This window comes from Schistocerca piceifrons, chromosome 4 (assembly GCF_021461385.2).
Source record: "Schistocerca piceifrons isolate TAMUIC-IGC-003096 chromosome 4, iqSchPice1.1, whole genome shotgun sequence".
Taxonomy (NCBI): domain Eukaryota; kingdom Metazoa; phylum Arthropoda; class Insecta; order Orthoptera; family Acrididae; genus Schistocerca; species Schistocerca piceifrons.
The window spans coordinates 650,377,248-650,395,930 of NC_060141.1; positions in this window are offsets into that span (position 1 = coordinate 650,377,248).

Sequence of the window (18,683 nt, forward strand, 5' to 3'; positions counted from 1 at the left end):
GCCTGCCGCAGGCTTTAAACGCATAATTTTTCCAGCGTATCGAGGATAGATTGAAGTCATTATCTACTGTAATTGTATGAATGGGGTATCTATTTGAAATGAGACACTAGTTTTGTTTGAACTGTTCAGCAATTATATCGTATGAGTCGGGTGATCAGTAAAGCGATACAATTAATAGTTTATTCCGATTGTTAAGTATAACCTCTACCCATATTATTTCGAAGAAACTATCTACTTCAATTTTACTACAAGGTAAACTACCTCTGACAGCAATAAACTGTCCACCGCCGACTGCATGTAATCTATCCTTTCTGAACACTGTTAGGTCGTTTGAAAAAATTTCGGCTGAACTTAATTCCGGCTTTAGCCAGCTTTCCGTACCTATAACTATTTGAGCTTCTGTGCATTCTATTATGCATTGGAGCTCTGGTTCTTTCCCAACACAGCTACGAAATTTACAACTACAACACCGATTGTTTCTACAACCACCTTAGTGTGTTTTACCTGCCCCCTTTTAGACGGACGCCCTTTCTGTGGTTTCCTAAGAGCCTCTAACCTAAAAGACCGCTCAGTCCATTACACACAGCCCTCGCTATCCATGTAGCCGCTTCCTGTGTGCAGTGGACTTCTGACCTATTAAACAGAACCCGGAAAGCCACCACTCAATGGCGCAAGTCAAGGAATCTGCCGCCTATACGATTACAGAACGCCGGCCGCTGTGGTCGAGCAGTTCTAGGCGCTTCAGTCTGGAACCACGCTTCTGCTACGGTCGCAGTTTCGAATCGTCCTCGGGCATGGATGTATGTGATGTCCTTAGGTTGGTTAGGTTTACGTAGTTCTAAGTGTAGGGGACTGATGACGTCAGATGCTAAGTCGCATAGTGCTTAGAGCCATTTGAATTTTTGATTACAGAACCGCATGAGCCTCTGTTTCAGACCCTCTACTCTGCTCCAAAGGATGCTGCAGATGGCGACCTCCGCCTTAATCCCGCATTTCCGCTAACCGCCCGAAACCAGAGAGAATCTCCTCCGATCCAAAGCGACATACGTCATTGGTACCGACATGGGCCACCACCTGCAGTTGGCTGCACCCTGTAGTCTTCATGGCATCTGGAAGCACCATTCCCACATGTGGAATGACTCCCCCCCCGGTATGTACACGTAGTGCACTCTGGCTTCCTTCCCCTCCTTGGCAGCCATTTTCCTAAGAGGCCCCATTACGCGCCTAACGTTGGAGCTCCTAACTACCAGAAAACCCACCCTCTGTGAATGCCCAGACCTTTCGGGCCGAGAAGCTTCCTCTGGAACAGGGTGGACGACTGCATCCAGCTCAGAGACTTTGTCAGCCACAGAGAACGCCAGAAACCTGTTCGTCAAACGAACCAGGGAAGCTCTACGATCGGCCCCTCGGAAGGTCTTTCTGTGCCTGCCGGACTTTGGAACGATCTCCCACTCGACCACGGATGAGGGATTAGCCTCAGCGAAGGGAGTACCAGGGGGAGCCACAGCAGCGGACCGATTAGGGAACACATGGGACTTGCTCGACGTCCCTCGCATCCCCGCGTTCAAATCCCCCCACTGTGATGCCCCTTGACAGCAGATTCAGGCTGTGTGACGGAAGCCAACACAGTCTGGAGCTGTGAGCGAAGAGCCAAAAACTCAGTTCGCAATTGTACATAGCAATCACAGTTTCTATCTATTACTGAAGTCACTCCTGTTTCAAGCTCAAAATAATATGTAATAAACGAACAGTGTACTCACCTTATTAGCAGCAGGGTACCGCGGTGCTCTCCCACTGACGGTCTAACGTGAATAATGACACAACTAATAGAGCTCTAAGAGGCCCAAACGAAGTTCAGTAACATGTGCACCAACTACTCCTGCTAGAAAAACGTGCGGCGTTTGACCCTTGTTACCACCTCTGCAACTCTCATTTCTTTAGAAATAATGTTTGGCCATATGACACAATAGAATCTCGTCAGTATGAGTAAAACATCCTATATTTAGTATTTAAGTGTTACCTAACCATAGCGAAGTTGTAGGACATTGGGGATCTCAAAATCTAAATCAGATTGTGAATACAATTTTTTTTAAATCCAAACAAGTGAATAATTCGTAATGAGTAATACAAAGCAATGTTGTAGAAATAATAGCGAAGTAAAGTAATACGACTCTAAATCCAATCGTATTTGCGTTTATTTGGAAGACTGGAGGATGCAAAAATGAATAAGACTTTCACATCAGGTATCCCGCAAAAGCGAGAAAATGAGACAAATGTTTAATGTAGGTAATCGAACATTCAAGACGCATAACAAAAGGAGTTAAGTATAAGCATTTCAGGTGATGTATCACACTACTGCCTGAGCAAATCTTACGTTTTTTAAGCTGTAATGGTTATTTATTTACGTGACCATTACGGCACTCCAACCCCAATTCTCGATACCAGTAATGTCGTACTATTTTTCTACGAAGTAACGGACATATGTTTTATTAATGTATAGGTACTCCGATGTATCGATATATTACAGTGATATATGTGTGACTCTCATAATCTTTGACTTACTTGTAACCGTTTTGGCGCGAACGCGCACAGAGCAGTCTTTGTTTCACTTTGCAGAAGTTGTTGTTTCGCTTTGTAAAAAACAGTCAATTCTTGAGTTTGGTTAAAGTGGAAATTAAATATATGAAGACCGATACAAAACTGTTTTCTTGATGATATAACAATTAAGAAGAAGTATATGTGAATTTGCAAGAAGTTTAATAAAAATGTGGATCGTGAACACCAAGTCAAAAATTATTTCTACCATACCATTGTTCTGATCTGGGATTGTTTGATCATTAAGAATTTCCTGAAAAACACATTTGCTAGGTCTTCAAACATTGCTAAAATACATATCTGGACCTTCTAGCAGTCAAAGTGGAATCACTCTAGAATAAACAAGATGAGCCATAACAACTTCGACGAAATCTACGTGGGAATCCATTCAAGATAATTGCCAAAATTAATGACTTTCTTACAGTGACTTCATTTCCATTCTGACGATACCATCCACAGTCAGTAACTTTGTTGTTGCCCGATAAAGCGAACATAAGCTGCGTGAGCAACATTATTAATCTGATTTCTAACCTACTTTGCAAGTGGTGGTATTGTTAGAAAGTACAGCGAGAGGTCCCCACACAATAGCATGTAAGATGCAGGATAGAAAAACCTCTCCAATCCAAGTTCTCTCCCGAATTTTCATGTTTCCGAAGCTCCACTTGAAGGGGAGAATGAATGCTGTTACCAAACTGACAAACGAATAAGTTCCTTCTTCTTTGTAGAGACAGGGGAAAATAGAAGAAACTTCCCACTCAGTCCTTGCAAAAGTCGTAAGTACGACTCATGAGGGTGGCACTATGTCTTCAGGTTTCCCTGCGAGGCGTTGTCATCTTGATAAATTGGTTTTTCTACCGGTAATCCGAGTAAGTACTTGTACGATATTCCGATTGCATAGCTCGCAATCTCGCAATCTTCATCGGTTGTTCTCTGAGAATGGATTCAGCTTCAGGGAGTATCTGATCAAGACGCTATGCCAGTTCGAGACGGTTTACCAGCAGAAAATCCGACTATCGAACGTGACAGGTTGGTACTAGTTTAGAACAGACCGTCTCCATTCTTCACTATCCTCTTCACTGAGTCTGGTGGTGGAAACATTACTTTCAATCAAGTTAAAGATAAAGTTCCAGTTTCTGCACAGGTAACTCTGGTTCAACTAATTACTGAACCATCCTCTGGCAGTGGCATTATTGTGTGTGGTAAAGAGGAGCATGTGGTCCCGACACTGTTCTCCAGTCGTTGTTATGTGTCTTGACGTTCCAACCGCTACTAATCGCTGGAGTATCTCTTCAGTTGGTCTCAGCGTACCCCGTAACAGTCCTCCCACCAAGGATAAATCCCAACCAGTGCCAGTAATCGAACGAAGGTCCTCCTAATGGCAGTCAGCCATGCTGATCATTTAGCTATGGAACGAACGTTACTTAAGCTGGGATAGTTTAATCTGGGACGTAAACAATCAACTTCCTCATGCTAGGGTCAGTGCAGGATTCGTCTCCTTCTTAATGGTCAGTAGAAATTTTACCGTCAGGCACCATCAGGGGAAAACTTTAATGTCTGGCAGAATCGTGGCTGTGTCAAGTGGATTAGTTTTAGGACCGTCCACAAAAAGCGTTTCGGCAATCAGAACATTTCCGCGAAAAATAGCTGCCTGTTCCTGCTTTTGAGACATCGTGAAAGGCCATCTGCCGACTACAAGCGACCGATGAACCCTCCAGAGCGAATCCCTTCAGGCGGACTGTTAAATACTTTCCACTCCCAGCGAAACGTACGAAGCTCACACAGTTAACTGTTTTCTAATCGTAACAGAGCTAAAGAAATTTCGCTAAGTAACACGTAACATTCATGTCACAACTTTCTCAACGATTTAGAGGAAGAGACAAACGACCCAACTACTCTCTGATTGATTTACTCTATGATAGTTTTGCACTTCATATGGGAAGATGTGGAAACGTTTGGCGATCGTAAACACAGCAATGCTTGGTCGGGGAACTATCAATGTCTACAAAGAACTTTCTCACTACTCTGCCAGGTAATTCCGCGCCCCTGGGCAGCCTTTTCCCTTCCGGTCTATCTCACACGTTTGTCTGTTTTCAGTGTTGCTGAAAGTCCTTGCAAATTTGTAGGCGGCTTTAGTAGTCAGCCACGCATGCGCATCGCAGATGATACTTGAGACATTCTAAAGTCGTCATAAGACGATTCCTGACGGCTAGCAGAGCTTTTGCCAGCCTTCAACAGTAAAGTTGCTAATGACTGCAGGAGAAACAGTACTCATCTATAGAACTGCAACAACGCTAAGACGTTGACTATGGATATGTCTATAAAATCGCTTCCCTAGTGTCTCCTGTTCCCGGAATGTCCTAGATGTCGTATTTCGCGCGAAGGAAGGCATTTTTACAGTAAAATATCACAGCAATGCAACTTTCTATTTACAAAATGTCCGACGTATGAAGATACAACCTATTTAACACTTAGTTTACGTACATAACACTAACTGTTCGTGATTTATTTCAATCTTCACTTCTAACCAACTTTTCTCTATTTTCTTTCAAACTCTTAAATATATTTTGGAGAACTAAGCATAACACAGGTCTATTAGATATCCCATGTGTCCATTTCGCTATCTTCATTTTTTCTCGCAGATGACTAATTCAATATTTCTTATTTGGCATGATAACTTTCAAGCCATTAAAACTATTTTGCAGAACTAAGCCTTACGCTTGTTAAACTGTGCCCATTTGTTCGTTTTCCACTTTTTATTTGTTTATGAAAATTAGGACAAATACGGGAAACAGCCTCTTATCGCTACTTAACTTTTTAGTACTCACCTGTATAACTTTGGAGGAATCATACTTTTTGATGCCGCACTTATCCATTTCCCAATTTTGGAGAAATATACTTAGTGGGATCATTAAAAACTTTCCTTTAATTACCGGGATTATTTACCAGAAAATTAATATACATTTTTGACGCTAGACCACACACTGGTCTATTTAATATCTCGTTTCCACGTATCTCACTCTTCGTTTGACAACGAAAATTCGGAGAACTTTCTTAAAAGTACTAATTAACTTTTTCTTAACTACCCGGACTGTTTACAAGAAATATTTTTTTTAAATACTTAACCTCACGCTGGTCAGTTTTATACCCAATTTGTCGATTTTCAGATATTCGCTTAGCTATGAAAATTCAGACAGGAATACATCGTGTATTTTGAGGGAGTCATGCGTTCGTTACACTCAAACGTTTGACAAAAAAGTAAAGTAACCTAGACGATCAATGTACTAGTAAATGTGGTACAAGTAGACATAACCGGCAGATTTGGATTCCCTTAACTGGTAGACAACCATCAGAGAGCAATAGTATTCTTCGCCTTTGTGTTGTTATCAGGCCTGATTCAGTATATAAATTGTGAGAACATTGACTGATATTCAGTGACTACTGTGAAGGACAATGAGATACTGCGTTCTCGTGTGAGACAATGATATCAGCACATGACAGAGTTTGAAAGGGGTCTGATTGTGGATCTTCAGTTGACCAGCTGCCCGAAATGTGCTGAATCCAGATCTGTGGGACAGTAGAATGTGACAGTGGCACGACGTTGGACTGCATGTGAATATGACGGCTGCCACACTCGTCGTCAGGTATTGTCAAGGTGTCACCATTCATGCATTTCACATCCAACTACTGAATCCTCCACTTGGTTGAAATGTTACATGGTGGCTCGTACACGAAACAGATTTCTAAAGCAATTAAATAAAATGCACAGATGGTATAAAATCGGAACACCAAAAAATAATTAATTGAGAGCGAGCAATGGAGTTTCCGGAATATGTTTGTCTACGTAACATATTTAAGTGATTAACACTGCAAGATCAGATGTTAATGTAAATGCCAGATGAGCCATTGCAAATGTGAAATGCTGGTACATTACTAACCGGTGTAACGGCCAGAATGTTTAATAGAAGTATGCAAACGTGCATACATTGTGTTGTACAAGTGCCAGATGTCAGTTTGTTGGGTGGAGTACCACGTTTGTTACATTTGGTCAGTCAATAAGGAGCCTGTTAATGCTGGTTGTAGTCTGGTGATGTCCCACCTGTGCCAGTTTGAAGACAGATCGCTGAGCGAGCAGGTCAAATTAACATGTCGACACTCTTTAGAGCATGTTGAGTTACATCAGTGGTATGTGGGCGAGTGTTTTCTAAAACATCCTCTGGAATGTTGTTCATGAATGGCAGCGCAACAGGTCGAATCATCACACTGACGTACAAATTTGCTGTGAGCGTGCTTGGGTTAACACGAGCGGGCTTCTGCTGTCATACGAAATCGCCCCCCACACAACTCGAAGTGTAGATCCAACGTGTGTAGCATGCAGACAGGTTGGCTGCAGGCCCTCAACTTGCGTCCTCCTAACACACGGCCCTCACTGGCACCGAGGCAGAACCAGCTTTCATCACATAACACAAAAATCCTCCACTCTACCCTCAAATGATATCTCGCTTGACACTACTGACCTCGCAAATGGCGGTGCTTTGGGGTCAGTGGAGTACACTCTACAGGGTTCCTGGCTCGGAACTGTCCTTGAAGTAATCTATTTTTAACAGTTCGTTGTGTCCCTGGGGTGCCAACAGTTGCTCAGATTTCTGCTGCACGTACTATAGGATGCGTCAGAGCCATACGCCGAACGCGATGGTCCTCCTCTCGGTAGTGCCACGTGGCTGTCCGGACCCTGGTCTTCTTGCGACCGTACATTCTCGTGACCACCGCTGTCAGCAGTCATGTAGAGTAGTTGCATCCTCCCAAGCCTTACTGCAGTATAGCAGAAGGAACATACAGCCTCTCGTAGCTGTATTACACGGCCTCTTCCAAAAAGTGAGATGCTGATTTTTGTGGCCTGGCAAGACAGCCAATCCACTAGGACGGGAGGCCGAAGGGCACGCGTTTAAGCTCACGCAGGCTGGCGTGAGGTCTGGAACAGTTAAATGAATAGAGACTAGCAAAAAAGGTACGCAGCTTCTGGAATACTTAACTTTAATCCATAATTGGTGAACATCGGTCTGACGGTACATGCATCACAAGATAAATAGCAAATGATAATGGCGCCTTGCTAGGTCGTAGCAAATGACGTTGCTGAAGGCTATGCTAACGTCTCGGCAAATGAGAGCGTAATTTGTCAGTGAACCATCGCTAGCAAAGTCGGCTGTACAACTGGGGCGAGTGCTAGGAAGTCTCTCTACACCTGCCGTGTGGCGGCGCTCGGTCTGCAATCACTGATAGTGGCGACACGTGGGTCCGACGTATACTAACGGACCGCGGCCGATTTAAAGGCTACCACCTAGCAAGTGTGGTGTCTGGCGGTGACACCACACTGATAATGGCGCTTTTGTCACCTTAAAGGTATTCTTGACTAACATCAACTCACCGGGTCCAGTCTCAAATGTAACTAACGCTCACGACCGCTTAAAGAGAACCTGATTTGCATATTCATAGTGGCGCCACTGGCACCACTCTTATGCGACTTGCGCGAAATTTGAATAGACATGTTTCAGGTGTACAATCACGCCTACCAGTTTTAATTTTTGTGGAACAAGACCTTTTTGGTGTTGCGATCTTTTTCTGTCTGTGTATTTATCCCCACTTTCAGTCCTAATTTCTTCACTCAACAAATGTCTTTACAGCTTCGACTGAGTGTTACTTCTTTCACGAGGGAAATAATAAAGCGCTTGTTTGGACAAAATAGTTGGATGGTTAGAAATAGTTTTCTTTGGAGTCTTACAGAAGCCGGGATAACTTTGCCATCGGCAGGTAGATCTATTAATTGTGGACTATTATCATTCTGTGACTTTTCGAGAGTGCTTACACGGGATATGTCAACTCGTGGCGGGACTCTTCCTCACCTCCTACCGTCTCTCAATTTAATAAATAGTTTCCATCTTGCGTTTAAAATGCGATGGAGGTGAAAAAATAAGGGCATTCCTGCATAGTGGAATAGATAAGATGCGGCAGCAGCATTAAGTATGATAAAAAAAAAAGATGCCACATGCTGCAACAGATACCCTCAGGGTCCTTGGTGGATCGCGGTCATTTCAGACAATAGGTATACTGGCAATGGCACAGCTCTTGACAAAAGTATGGAGGCCTAGTAAGTCGGACACATTCCACTGTTAGATTCGACAGGTTTTCGTTTGACAATTAAAACACATAAAGAAGCTGATATTTATACGCGCAACCAAGAATGGAATTCCGTCAGAGCGACAAACACGTCGATTCACTCAGCTGTGGAGACGAATCCTGGCAACTATTCTGCGAAGTGCGGTGGCTTACCTATTGGAGATAAATTTCGTGCTATTTTGTTTCAATGTGTTGGAAAATGATGTAAAAGAAAAAAAAAAGTTTTTCATAAGAATTTCATAAATGGTGGGGAATATTAAGCTCTTTAACTTGGTCGGTGCAAAACAGTTTCCAATTAGGTCTGACATGAGTTTCGGGATCACCGACCCTTAGAGAGAACCTGGAATCAGCAAAAAATTTCAGAATCTGATATTCATTATTTCTTAAACCAAAAACTGAAGCAAGCAAAATAAAATATCTGAATATAGTTATCAAATTAAAAGCAAATAAAATGAAATGTTTTATTTTTCCATTAATCTGGCAAGATGTTCCTGAACGGCTATACTGATTCAGATAAACACTGTTAAATTCAGCTCAGTATGGATACTCACTGATTTGAAATTCACTACTTCCGAACCAGAGTTACAGCCTTTATCAGTGGTCCAAAGACATTATTTTCGAGAAACGAGATGAGTTCGCATTTCTTTATTTAATTAGGCATATATGTAAGATGTCCTGGAATGCAAAAGCTACGCTGCTGCTATGGCCGCAGGTTCGAATCCTGCCTCGGGCATGGATGTGTGTGATGTCCTTCGGTTAGTTAGGTTTAAGTAGTTATAAATTTAGTGGACTGATGACCTCTGATGTCCCATAGTGCTTAGAGCCATTTGAAACATTTTTTGCAAAAGTTATGATCTGGAAGTCGCAGCTGTGCTGCTGAATTTTATTTTAAATATTTAATTTTAAATATGTGTGACCGGAGTGTGGATTTCGACCGACTAAAGGTTGAGTAGAGCACTGCAAAAAACACGAACCAGAGGAAATAGTATCAGAGTAACATGCTCTGTATGCTAATTTCATGCAGTGTAGCCTTCGTTGGTAGCCTGGTATCGAATTGCAAACAACAGAATTACCCCTCTAAGCCCAGTAAATTTTAACAGGTCCTGCATTATGAAGCAACAGATAAATTATGCACTTGTTCATCATTACCTCTCCTCAGCTTTGTTGGAATGCCTCGACTGAACCCTTTCCAGGAGTCCTGCACATGACCTGCGGCAGCGAACAGGGGTAACAGAGACTCGTCGGCCCATGTGACGTATGTCTTTTTTGTCCAGCGCAGCCAAATTCTGCTTCTGTGTACACCTTGTGTACAAGAGGTTTAGCACTAGCGTCTCGACTGTCAAAGCTTTAAGTAAACATTGATTCTAATTACCGTGTTATCTTAATGCATACAGTGTTCAAAAATCTCTGCTGTCGCAGTGGTGTCCTTATTTGAAACGAGAAGCTCCTTTCACGCTATAAAGTCTACATATCTTTTTAAAAGTGTCATTTCTGTCCATTACTCTGGTAAGAAGCTGAAAATAAATCTGTGATCTCATAAGAGGCCAGCCGTGGACAGAGTCTTTTTGATATCCTTAATCTTATTTTTACAGTCATAGCTGATGTTCCAAGTACATGAGTATTAATCATCTGCGATGTTGCATAGTCTTTATGATTAGACTTATCAGTTACAAAGGCACATACCGTTAATGCACGTGAACATGTGATTTACTGTTGGAATAGCTCATGAGGTCAGTAGATGCAGATACTCAGGGGGTCGGATGGAGGCAGACTACTGCCAACAATACGCACTCGAGTCTGCACAAAGCGGAGGATGCCTTTTAACGGTTCACCAGAGGTAGGAGTGAAACAGTACTTTTGGACACAAAAAGACGAACTTTCAGCTCACCTACGTAATGGGCAGGAGACAGTCCGTGATGTTATGCTCCAATCCTCTCCCCCTTCCTCATTAAGTTCCCTCTCGTACTCCATACCGATTTCCTGGAAATAGGTTTCTTCTCAACCAACAAACATTTCGCTCTCCGAGTTACTGCCCATTAAAATGAAGTAGCTAATCAGTATCTACCCCAGAGTCGCTCATTTTGTTTTCCAGCTTGATGCCCAAATACGACCACAGTTCAATATCTATACCCACTGGATGCAAGACACGACGCACTCTCATAGTATCACAACGTTATTTTCATGTGTAAATTGTGTGTACTGTTTTTCTATAACAAGTAGTGCCAGATGGTCATTTATTGGCAGTACTGGTGTAGCTTACAGGATAAGAAAGTGAAAACCTGGTCCGAGTAGGCTGTATTATCGTCTGTGCGATCGGCCGGTTTCAACACTGGGCCATTTTCATGTAAGTATCTTAAGCTTCCAGCTTGAAAATGTCGAGGTTGAAACTGGCCCATCACACAGGCGATAAAAATAATACAGCCTACTCGGATCGTGTTTTCTTTCTTTAAACAGTTTGAGGATGTGGGTCCCTATAAAAATAAAATTTTAATATGTTTACAGATTAATGCTGAAAACCTTCTACTCCTCTTTCTTGAACTAATCTAGATATATGATTTATAACTTAAGTAAAATACCCTGAAAATATTCCACTTCTATATTAAATTTTGACCATAGAATAATTATTAACGTTATCTGATCACTGTTTAGTTGAAATATTTAGAGCTAGGAAGTGCTCTCACTGCACAACAGCAAATAAAACTGGGAGCTTTGACGAATATTTGAACGAACCTCGGTTGACGATTACAGCTTTTAACATTCTGGCATGATACGTAAGTGTAAGTGTGAACTCCATTAATAAGCATATCATGTGCAGTGAAGATGTGCAAACACAGTCTTGAAGGCAACACCCATCTACAAAAGGAACATGAATTATATCAGTCTTGTCGAACACTGTCTGGAATAGCGTTGAGTTTCGCCTGCATTGATTTACCCTTACTGTCTGTAAAGGCATGAAAATAATTTAAATATTTCTGACTATGGCCGCTCTTTTTTGAGTAATGTTTCCACTGAAAGCAGTGTGCAAAATAACTTGTCCTCTAATCTCAGCCGCCTCTTTTATAACGGTGTCCCAGTTGTTGACGCATGAGCCAAGACTGTTTTTTTGTGTCCGTTTTCGAGGGAATGCTTAGCCATGGCCGACTTGTCGGGCTCTCCTTGTTTTGCTTAAAACGTCTTTTATGCTCGGTACAACGCTTTATAGCGTGTTTAACTGCAGACGTCTCGTCATCCGACACTTAATCACAATGAAAGACACGAAAAATGACACGTTGTGGAGAAATCTTTAATGCATTGTATCACTTAAACTTCATATATTCGTAATACACAATTATGTACAATACGTTCTTACAAAAATGTTTTACGTTACGGGGTTCGGCAGATATTTTCTATCTTCAGGTGTACTTAATGCACAGAAAGCTTCATACCGACAAATAAACATGGTTATGTATTTTGAACATCATAACTCATTTAACGTTTTAATAAATATACATCAAATCAATTCATGATAAAAGACTGAGGCTAGAAACGCGTCCTGCCCTAATGGGAGATGAAGAAGCTTGAACAGGATAGAGTAGCATGGAGAGCTGCATCAAACCAGTCTCAGGACTGAAGACCACAACAACAACATTAATGGTGTGACGTAATAGAGTGTTAAGCGGTTTATCTGTCCAGCAACAGATGTTAACTTTGCTGTTACGAAAATATTTTTCCATCTAATAGTACACCTGACCTCAACAAGTCATTGGCACATTTGTCATTTTTTCATCCTTACTGTAGAGTTTCTTCAGAATCTTACTGGGGTTGTTTACCATATGCTGCTGTTCCACTTTTTATTTTATTTTCTTGTCCAATGATGTCACAGGATTGCTTCTTTAACCGTGTTATAGCTGTTTATTTTAAGGTATGAAATTCAATCATTATTTCGTTTTCAGTCAGGGACAGTTTGGGAATTCTCGTGCTCACAGCCTGAAAGTACGTCACAAAGAACATAAGTGAATGTAGACAACGCTATTATCGTCCCACTTCGCCCATCTTTTCCCTCCTCCCCGTTTTAGAGCCTTTCTTTCGAATCCCTATAAAACAACGAACGGCGATATTCTAATTTCGGTCTTTTACCAGTCAACTATGTGATATACATTCATTGAAATGTTAAATGAATTTACAATGTTCAAAGTGCTTAACTAAATTGGTTTCTCCGTAGGAAGCTTTTTGTGGATTAAACACATCTGAAGATGGAAAATATTTGCCGAAACCGGTAATTTTTTTATATCTAAGTGATCGCTGACGTAAAAATTATTATGTAAACCTTACAAATGTCGCTTTCTTCCAGACGGCAGTGTGTAAGTTTTAAAAAAAAAAACACAAATATACTTCCCAAAACACCATTAGGAAATGTCAACATGGTAAACAACTAGATTAACATGGGACCGGCCGGTTTCCTTAAACGGAATGTCTCTCAGGAGCTATAACGTTTTTGGGAAACGTTGTACACAGAGTGAAGTTCAACCTCTAAAGCCGTACGAATCTTTGATTCTCGCAAAATAGGAGAACAGCACTTTAAAGAAACCAAGAAGTGGATGTATATTTTATAAAGATACGTAAATATTTCTTCAGTACAAAACTCAAATGGCTCACTTATTACCGGAACAGACAACATTACCGGTTTCGATCCATTTGACGATGAAAGTGGCAAGTTATATATATGGCCCATAGATCATTTGAAACAATCTTTAATCGAAAGGACGTGTAACAAGTTTTTGCGCGCTGAGGGCGTTCCAGTTTTGGAAGAAAATGAAAATGAGCTACGAAAATTAGTGTATAAATTACACCAGTTAGAGAACAGAGAATATAAACATAGAATATCAACAAAGATGAGGAAAATCATGGCCCATCATGGAAAATACTTCACTCCACTCAAAGTAATGATAGATAAAACCCAAATAATTCGCCTCTTGAGCAGATCTCTAATCTCAATATTTTAGGATGAGACGTAAGGTATGAGATGACGTAGAAAATAAGATTGACAAATATCTGTCAATATGCAGGATGATAAACAAAATATTCCAGAGCAAAATACAGGAGGAAACAAAATTTTTATTTTATAAAACCATGGCTACACCTGTTTGCTACATGGAAGTCAGAGAACTCTAAATAACAAGACAGAAGTAAATTATAAGCAGCAGAAATAAGATTCATTAGGAAAAGAGAGATGTTACAAGGGAAGACCATATAAGAAATAATACTATTAGGAATGAACTGAATATTTATAATATTAATGAAAAGGTTTTAGAAAATCAAATATTACGCAAACATCACCCACAAAGAATGAGTGCAGAGAGGCAGAGAGAAACCGACAACAGTTCACTCTGCACCAGCCAATATGAAGAAGGAATGCAGGAAGACCCAGGACGAGGTGACAATGAAAAGTGAGGACGTAACAGGTAAAAGTGGATAAATCACAAAACGCAGACGACGAAGAATTTTAGTTTACCACTTTAGCAAACGAATGATGGTCAGACATAGTTATTCCATTAGCTTTAAACTACGTCAGTTAGTATTTTAAACATAGCTGCACAACAGCAACGGTTCCACGTAATAAAATTATAAACAGCCGACCAGTTGCAATGGATAAAGAATTATTGACGTAGATTTCAACAAATTTAAATTTGTCTTCTTCAGAATGTGGCCTAAGGACAATGAACATCATAGCTTACATTAGAAAGGTATGAAACTTAAGTCAAGAACAGATTTTAACATAAATTAGAGAGCTCTTGCATTACAGAAATATGAGAACGACGACTGGTACGTACAATTTTACATTAGTAAGGACTAATGTACCATCGCCGTTTTTACAAATGTAGGCATAGATCCATTTGTCAAAATTAAAATATAGCCCTAGAAATAGGGTTTGTCACGTAAACATAAATTAGTACATGGATCTTGCAGAGCTCACAACCGACTGAGTGTAATCGGCCAGCGTAGTTACTCTGCGACCAGGGCAGGTGGCGCTCATGGCGCGAACCATGTGCCAATTGGCGTACAAAAGCAACGTGTAAATTATCAGTATTAATAGCGTCCTTAGATAAATTAACAATAAAAAGAAGGAAAGCGTTTAACACTCCCGCTACAACAGTATGGGGGCCTTGGTACAATTAATGTAGTTATACATCAAAAAGGTAGGTGGCCTTTAATCGTAAAGAAGAAGTCAAGGCCAGACATGAAAGAAAGTTGTTGAAGTTTAGTAATAGGACCACAAGTAAAAATGTTAATATACTGTTTATGGTATAACATTAATGCTGGTAACCTTAGTGGTCTGTTTTCTCAGGAAGCTATGATGCACTTTCAATGCTTTAAGCTCACTACCCTTTATGTAATGTGGTTTTCTCACGATGTATGGCTGCCACTACATTGGCCCTTATGTGATTTTGTCTGGCTCTAAAACGTTAGTTCCCTGCGAATGTGTATTAACTGGATTGTGGACCAGGGTTCGTAATTCTGCCTTAAGAGCCATTATTGTCAATTTTAAAGTTCTGACATATATACCGTTTGCGGGCTTCACTAATATAGTAATGTAATTTTTATATTTTGGCTGTATATGCCACTGTGCGTAACTCTCTCGGCGTAAGCGCCACCTGCCTTTTTGATGTAAACTACATTAATTGTACCAAGGCTCCCATACTGCTATAACGGGAGTGTTAAACGCTTTCCTTCTTTTTATTGTTAATTTATCTAAGGACGTTATTAATACTGATAACTTACACGTTGCTTTTGTACGCCAATCGGCACATGGTTCGCGCCATGAGCGCCACCTGCCCTGGTCGCAGAGTAACTACGCTGGCCGATTACACTCAGTCGGTTGTGAGCTCTGCAAGATCCATGTACTAATTTATATTTACGTGACAAACCCTATTTCTAGGGCTATATTTTAATTTTGACAAATGGATCTATGCCGACATTTGTAAAAACGGCGATGGTACATTGGTCCTTACTAATGTAAAATTGTAAGTACCAGTCGTCGTTCTCATATTTCTGTAATGCAAGAGCTCTCTAATTTATGTTAAAATCTATTCTTGACTTACAACCAGTGGTTGCTCAAGGTCAATCCCTCCAAAACCCAGGCGATCATTGTAGGCAAAACCACCCCTTCCTTCCGCCTCCTTTATTTCTATCTCACGGTCTATGGCCGTCCTATCGCCCTCACTCCCACCCTTAAGTACCTTGGCGTCACCCTCGACCGTCGCCTCTCCTGGACTCCCCATCTCCAGACAATCCAAGCCAAGGCACGTTCCCGACTCCGTCTCCTCAAGCTCCTTTCCGGCCGCACGTGGGGTCTGGACCCCTCCACAATCCTCCACACCTATAAATCCCTCATCCGCCCTATCCTTTGTTACGCCCATCCAGCCTGGATCTCCGCCCCCCCTACCTTCTATAAATCCCTCCAAATCCTTGAACGCCATGCTCTCCGCCTTGCCTATCGCATCCGTCTCCCCTCCCCCACGCGGATCCTGTATGATCTCATCCCCTTCCCCCACCTCCTCCTTTTCCTTGAAAGGATACATATCCTGTACACCTCACGTAAACTTGATCCTCCTCACCCGCTCGTTTCCCCGCTCCTCTCCCACCCCCGCCCGCTGCCGCGCCTGTATTCGCACGTCCCACCCGGTCTCCATCTCTCCACCCTCCATACCCTCTCCCAAGGTGGCTTCCGCCAGCTCCCTCTCCCTGATGATGTCCTCGTCCCCTCCATCTACCCCTCCTATCAACTTTGACCCTGCCCCACCCCCCACTTCCCGTGTCCTTTCCTTTCGGCACCCTCCCTCCCTTCTCTTCTCTTCCCTTCTTTTTCCATCTCCCTGTCCCCTCCCTTCCCCCTCTTCCCCCAGGCTTCCTCTCCCCTTCCTCCCTCCCCCCTATCTCCCCTGCCCGTGGCATCTCTGCTCTCCCCTCTCGCTCTCCCACTCCCCTTCCTCCTCCTTGTCTCTTGGCAGGTCCCCGGACTCGCACACGTATAGTGAACATTCGCGCGCCGGAGATCGTCGCCTCTTGTGCTTCGTGTGTGTGACGTCATATAGTGTTTTTGGTGTCCGCCGTCCCACTCCTACGTTCACTTGTGCCGTCGGACTCACCAGTGTTTTGTGCACCGTGCCAACGTGTTTTCAGTGTTGTTATCGTCACATGTGAACGACTCCGTGTTTTTTATGTCTCTGTGACCTCTCTCTTTTGCCCGTCACTTTGTTCATTGTCATTCACCATGTTTTATACTCTTGTAAAACGCTATGGCTGAAGAGCGGCGTAGTGTGCCGCTGCCAGCCTACCTGAATTACAGGTTTTAAAATAACAATAAAAAAAAAAAATTCTTGACTTAAATTTCATACCTTTCTAATGTAAGCTATGATGTTCATTGTCCTTAGGCCACCTTCTGAAGAAGACAAATTTAAATTTGTTGAAATCTAGGTCAAGAATTCTTTATCCATTGCAACTGGTCGGCTGTTTATAATTTTATTACGTCTGTTAGTTTTCTGTCGCCACATGCACGATGTCGGGACAACTAAACTTAGATAAAATGACCACCACTATAAGCAGATAGAAACGGTTTTAGAGGTTTACAAATTAGTCTTGTGTATCCTCTAATACAGTACGCGTTCATAAATTCATTTTTTTGTGTGGGTACTCCAACATATGGCCACTTCCCATTGGCATTCACAACAAATGATGGTTTCTCGTATTCTTCCCAGTCACATCCAGAGTTTTCCATATACTGTTTAAAGTAATTTTTACGCCTCGTCTGCACATCTGCAATGCATTGCTCTTTTTTTCGGCAGCAATATTCTTCCACTGTGACAACTGTTTCCGCCATATTATCCGGTTTGGTTTTTGACTAGAACGGTTCCATTGTAACCAACGTACATCTTGCATAAAATTCATCAGAGAAACTTAAATAGTTCAGATGTTCTACAGGTACATATTCAAAATATTCTCATTAATCTTGACCACCCTAAATAACGTTCTGTCCACAGTAAAAATAAAGAAAATTAACAAATAGGGGAGACTGTTGTACCTGGAGGGTAGTGCACCTTGGAAGACACGGTGTTTCGTGGTCTGTATTTCAGTCTAATGATCGATATTACAATCACATGAAGAAATGCCAGTAGAGATCACCATAAACCATTTCCGACATTTTACACTGTTTTTATTTTGAAGGTCAACGTAGCATTTTGCAGCATTTGTAAATATTGCAAGTCATACATATTTAAGAGTTGCGTAATACATTTAAGCTATTTGGAGAATCTTGTTAATACTGCAGTTACAGAGTTTTGTGGAGAGCTAAATTATGTACATATTTTAAAACTAGTTACATAACGTGTGGACCTTTAAGCCGTACTTCATCACTTATGCACCATGTTGTACGTTGAAATAGAGCAGCTGCTCTACCATGGAAATGAACTGAGTTTCCTCGGTTTTTAAAATAGAAATTTATGTTAGTTGGAGATGGCTTTTGTTTTAAAATGTTTTTAACTTATAACTAGTTTTTGATGATATTTCTTCCCAACTTCTCTTCCATTATTACTGCGTAGTAGAATAATAATGTAACGGAAACTGTTAAATACAGTACTGACAAGATTTTCTCTGGGCAAATGACCACATTGTAGTTTGGAACAATTTTTCACGTTTGGAAGAACCTTATCTTTCTGCGATAATTTCCGAAAAAGACTGCAGAACACATAAAATTAATGCTATCATATCTAAACTGAATAACAAAATTTATTAAACTTCTATTGCAGGACTGGCTGGTAGCGAAAGTCTCCATAATTTCCCAGGGTGCAGTAATCTCCCATATACGTTTTGCTGCCTAGGGCCACTGACAAGCATGACTGCCTTTATTATATTTTTGTTGGTTATGAAGGTATCGAGGATAT